General features: G+C 41.7%; 1 pseudogene; it reads left to right on the top strand.

Moving 5' to 3' along the window:
* Window positions 1-3,728, top strand: part of LOC102871681 — a 37,766-nt pseudogene extending 34,038 nt beyond the window's left edge.
* The last annotated feature ends 2,239 nt before the right edge of the window (window positions 3,729-5,967 follow it).

Below are 5,967 nucleotides of genomic sequence, written 5' to 3'. Positions count from 1 at the left end.
TATACAGAGAAAGAGAGAGAGAGAGGTCAGCTGGCCCAGTGATGAGAAAATGATGTGACCAAGACCAAGGTGGGTGACTTTTAATCTGCGGCCCTCAGGCCAGTCTTTCATTGTTTTTCTTCAGACATTCCTCTAGGTTGTATAGCCCTGGTGTACAAGTTGCCGTCCTGCGGTCACTTGGGGTTGCTGTGAGGCTGAACACTGTGACACGGATGTGAAATGTGCTAATGGTTGGCTAACCAATGCAGACAGAGAGTGGGGTGGAGCTCCCCGATTAAAACAAGCGTGGAAGGAGGAGTTGCATTCACTTCCATATAATAGTTTGCCTCTGGAAACCCTATGAACCTGGAGAGAGGAAGGAAGGCACCCAAGCATCGAGGACTCTCCTTCACAGGGTCGCTATGAGTCGCCTGTGACTCGACAGCACTTAACAACAACAACAACAATATTATCATTATTAATTTTAATGAAAATTTAGAGATATTTTGGATTTTCATTCATTCACTGTTGCACTTTTCACTCTACCCACCCTTCCACTCCAGTTTGTTCTTCTCTTTGAAAAGTAAAAGGAAAATTCTTTCATTGTTATACAATCCATCCCCCCCAAGTCCGCTCCACTATGTAGCCTTCATTCTGGACTCCCATCATGACAATAATACCCAGTCATATATCCCTTTTAAACATTTCTCTACCTCATCTGTTTCAATGCAGTATGCATAATTTATCCCATCTTTCTCAGTCTCCCCCCAATCCCAATGTCAGTCCCATTTTACAATAGTGGCACTATGCAGTATTTGTCCTTTTGTGACTGAAATATTTTGCTCAGCATAATGTCCTCCACAGTCACCCATTTTGAATAATATTTCATGAGTTCCTTGTTTTTTAATGCAGTGTAGTATTCCATTGTGTGAACATACCACAGCTTCTCTATTCATTTGTTGATGGGCACTTGGGTTGTTTCCAGCACTTTGCTATTGTGAACAAAGCCATGATAAACATAGGTGTGCATATACCTGCTTGGGTGGTGGTTATGGTTTCTTTGAGGTATATTCCCAGTAGTGGAATTGCTGGGCCAAATGGTATTTCTATTTGCAACTTTTTGAGAACATGCCACACTGCCTTGCATAGCGGCTGCACCATTTTACACTCCCACAAACAGTGAATAAGGGTTCCAGTTTCTCTTCAATCTCACCAATATTTGTTGTTTGCTGTTCTTTTAAATTTTGGTATTCTTACTGGGATGAGATGATACCTCATAGTTGTTTTGATTTGAATCTCTCTTAGAGCTAGGGACTTTGAACATTTCTTCATGTGTTTGTTTGCCATCTGAATGTCTTCTTTGGTGAAGTGTCTGTTCATTTCCTATGCCCATTTTTCAATTGGGTTGTTTACCTTTATCTTATTGTGGTGCTTGAGTATTTTAGAAATTCTAGATATAAGTCCCTTATCTGACATGTCATTACCAAATACCTTTTCCCAGTCTGTGGCTTCCCTTTTTACCCTGTTGGAGAAGTTTTTTGATCTGCAGAGGGGTTTATGCAATGGAACTAGAAATATTTATCTTAAGAAATTTCACAGTCAAAAATCCTGCTTCAATGAATTTTTAATGACTATCTACTTATAGTCAAGTGTACTAGGCTATACTATACTAAACAAGTATACTCACTATACTATACTGTTGTTGTTGTGTACCTTTGAGTTAGAATTTATCCATAAGTGACCCTTGGGTGAGTTTCAGGGGTGGTAAATCACATGGGAGGAGATTGCCCATCTTTCTACTGTGTAGCAGCAGGTGATTTGAACCATGTGCCTTTGAGATGATAGTGCCGAGTATTACCACTAGGCCACCAGAGTTCCCTATACTGTACTGGAAGAGTAGACACTAGACTATCTTCATAATGATAAGAATAAGAGATATTATTAACTCTATTTCTAATGAACAATTAAAACTGATATTAAATTATTTATAAAAACATATCTGTATTTATTTAAAATTTCCCTTTAGCTAATGGGGTTTCTGGATATCTAAACATACTAGTTAGTGCCTTTAAGTATTCTTTTGTTTTCCTTCTTTATATTATCAATTATTAGTAATACTTAAAGAAAATATGCTCTTTTTAAATTAATAAATCATATACATATATAATGTTTGAATATCTGATCTAGTTGCATTGTTCCAAAGGATATAAGGACGATAAAAGGGTGTCACATAAATGCAAAACTCCTAAGAAGTAAAGAGCAAGAGAGGTAGACAACACTGTAAGCAGCCAGTCGCAAGTGCCAGAGACACTACTGTTCATGGAAACTTTCTAAAAAAGAAACAACAGTGCCCAGTGGAGTGGACTGGGGGGGAGGGATTGTATAACAATGAAAGAGTTTTTCTTTCACTTTTCAAGGAGAAGAGTGAATGGGGGCGTAGGAGGTGGGCAGGGAGAAAAGTGCAACAATGAATGAATGGAAACCCTAAGTCTCTGTAAACTTGCATTAAAATTAAAAAAGAAAGAAAGAAACAAAGACAGCAGAGACATCTTCCTTCCTGGAGCACAGGCCTCTCCGCACAGTCACCGCTGCCGGTTCACACCCGCCACCCAAGCTCACCGTGGATGATGACATCGTTGTGCTCGTGGTCGACAACAGTCCCGCATGTGCAAGGCCGGCTTCGCGGACGACGACCCCCCCCCCCCAGGCTGTCTTCCCCTCCATTGTGGGGCACCCTCGGCACCAGGCCGTGATGGTGGGCTAGGGCCAGAAGGACTCCTATGTGGGGGACGAAGTCCAGAGTAAGAGCGGCATCCTGACCCTCAAGTACCCCACTGAGCACGGCATTGTCACCAACTGGGACGACACGGAGAAGATCTGTCATCACACCTTCTACAACGAGCTGTGTGTGGTCCCCAAAGAGCACCCTGTGCCGCTGACGGAAACCCCCCTGAGCCCCAAGGCTAACCCGGAGAAGAGGACCCAGATCATTTCCAAGACCCTCAACACCCCTGCCATGTATATCGCCATTCAGGCCGTGCTGTGTCTGTATGCCTCTGGCCGAACCACTGGCATTGTGATGGATTCCGGCCGTGGGGTCACCCGCACTGTGTCCATCTATGAGGGGTACGCCCTCCCCCACGCCATCCTGCGTCTGGGCCTGGCTGGCCGGGACCTGACAGACCACCTCATGAAGATCCTCACCGAGCAAGGCTACAGCTTCACCACTACGGCTGAGCGGGAAATTGTGCGTGACATCAAGGAGAAACTCTGTTACGTTGCCCTGGACTTGGAGCAGGAGATGGCCATGGTGGGTTCCTCGTCCTCTTTGGAGAAGAGCTCCGAGCTTCCTGATGGACAGATCATCACCATCGGCAAGGAGCATGTCCGCTGCCCCGAAGCACTCTGCGAGCCTTCCTTGCTGGGCATGGAGGCGGTGGCGTCCACGAAACTACCTTCAGCTCCATCATGAAGTGTGATGCTGACATCTGCAAGGACCTGTATGCCAACACAGAGTTGTCAGGCGACACCACTATGTACCCAGGCATCGCCGACAGGATGCAGAATGAAATTAATGCGCTGCCTCCCAGCGTGATGAAGATCAAGATCATCGCTCCCCCTGAGCGCAAATACTCCGTGTGGATCAGGGCTCCATTCTGGCCTCCCTGTCCACCTTCCAGCAGATGTGGATCTGCAAGCAGGAGTACAACGAGTCTGGCCCCTCCATCGTCCACCGCAAATGCTTCTAGGCTGACTGTTGAAGTTACATTACACCCTTTTTGGAAAAAATAAACAAAAACCATCTAACTTGCTTCCAAAAAAAAGGGACATGAGAATTGTCATGGCTTTATTTGTTAATTTTTTGTTTCTTTCTTCTCCTCTCCTCGCTTGACTCAGGATTTAAAAACTGCAACGGTGAGAGTGACAGCAGTTAATGTGGTGTGAGAATCCCCCCAGTTTTCCTGTGTGGCCTAGGACTTTGATTGTACATTGTTCTTTCTTTTTTAAAATAGTCATTTCAAATAATCGCAACATGGCAATGTGACAGGACACTCCTGCCTTTCCAAAACCCTCTCCCTTCCCCTAAGCAGGAGAGCCTAGTCCCCAACACTCACGGACAAGGATGGCAGGGAGCATTGCTTTTGTGTAAATTGTACCTAATCCACTTTATTTTTGTTTGTTTAAAAAAATTTCTGCCTTAATACTTGCTCTTTAGTTTTTGTTTTCAATAGTCAGTCATTGGAGGCCCTACTTTTCTGGGGCCCTCGCCCTCCCCCACAACTCTAGAAATAATGAAGTCTTTTGGTCTCCATGGGTTGGCTGAGATGTGGAGGCAGCCAAGGCTTTACCTGTACACTGACTTGAGACAAGTTGAATTAACATGCACACCTTTAAAAAAAAAAGCAGTTAGTTTCAAATATTGATAAATAAGGGTAAATGATAATATGCATAATAAAAAACATATTCTGAGTTGCCTGCAAATGCTGTCAGCAAATAATGTTGGCTATTACAAATAAAGTCATTGATAACTATGTTTCATTACCACAACACCAGTATGATTTGAAACTATAAGACTGAGCAATGAAAGGTAATAGAGAGATAGCCCTATTGCCACATTAAAAGTCTTATTTTGTATGAGGGACAATAGAAACCACTTGTAGAGTCTCAGACGGGGAATCACTAACCAGTGTAGTATTTGGGAGCATCACAGGAGTCAGTTGAGAATTTTTCAATCGTTTTGGGCAGATGTAGTGATGGTGTGAGCTGAGGTTATAACTGTAACAAGAGAGCAAAGGAAAATTCCCAGAAATAGTATGATGAGTAGGAACTGGTAATTACTCAAGCACAGGAACAAAGAACACAGATACAAAGGAGATGTGAAAATAAATAGAAGCTGTTCCGTGACAAAACAAGGGTGACCAACTATCTGTTTAATCACAGTGTTTATAAAAGGCCACATTGCAGAGTTTACAACACAAACCAAAAAATAGAATTCTCCATAAACAAAAGAACTTGCACTTCTAAATATCAGCATCCACAGTTCTGCAATATTCTAGCAGAGCAGAAGGCAAAATATTCTTTGCTGAAAAGTTTAGATGAATATTTCTTTACTGCTCTCTGACTCGAGCCAACAATGAGCAGTGAATCGAAAGACTGTGTCAGAGAAAGGTTATTGATGAATGACTGTCAGCCCAGTGAGAGATGACAAGTGATGCTTTGAAGGGGTCACCTTTCATTCTGGGACTGCTTATGTGTTTCTTCAATGACCTGGAAAATGGAATTGAGAATAGGCTCATCAAATTTGTAGATGAATTCAATCTACTGGAGAGAATATGGCTGGGTTACTTATTGAAGATAGATTCAGTATTCAAAATGAAGTTAGAATATTGGCAAACAAAGAGAAATGAAGCGGACCAAGAACAAATAGGTCAAATTCAAGTGAGGTTAATCAAAGGCAAAGATTCATCCTCAAAGCACATCCAGCAATATCTTTTAAATAACCAGGGAAAGACAATTTGACATAGTATTGAAATTTTCTACTATTGCAATGTTAAGACAATCAATCTGCTTTTTTGTATATAGGTTCGCTGAAGTCAAAGACACCTTTATGGCATCTACCAATAGCAATGCAAAATATGGACCATTAGACCTCTATGTAAGCAGGAGAGCTAAACACTACATTACAGCAATTTTATGAATTGAATATAGGTCTGAACTTATTAACAGGAGACAACTCTTTTTAGCAGTTCAATAACAGTCAGATATTCACTAGACAGAATACTCTATAGGTTTAGAACTTTATAACAAATCACAGCCATTGGAAATAAGGTTTGTAAGTGATAGCTCTAAGACTTGTTCAATAAGAAGTGTTCAGATTGTTTAGAAAATAGCACAACTAAAAGAAACCCAAATTATCATGACTAAAAAAAAAAATCCACAACCCACAAACTCAACACTGTATTTAATATAATATTAAAGACTTTATTT

This window comes from Elephantulus edwardii, unplaced genomic scaffold (assembly GCF_000299155.1).
Source record: "Elephantulus edwardii isolate Elephantulus edwardi_28Jun2011 unplaced genomic scaffold, EleEdw1.0 scaffold00183, whole genome shotgun sequence".
Taxonomy (NCBI): Eukaryota; Metazoa; Chordata; class Mammalia; order Macroscelidea; family Macroscelididae; genus Elephantulus; species Elephantulus edwardii.
Note: the sequence above shows the minus strand (reverse complement) of the source record. Positions and strands in the feature narration are given on the sequence as shown.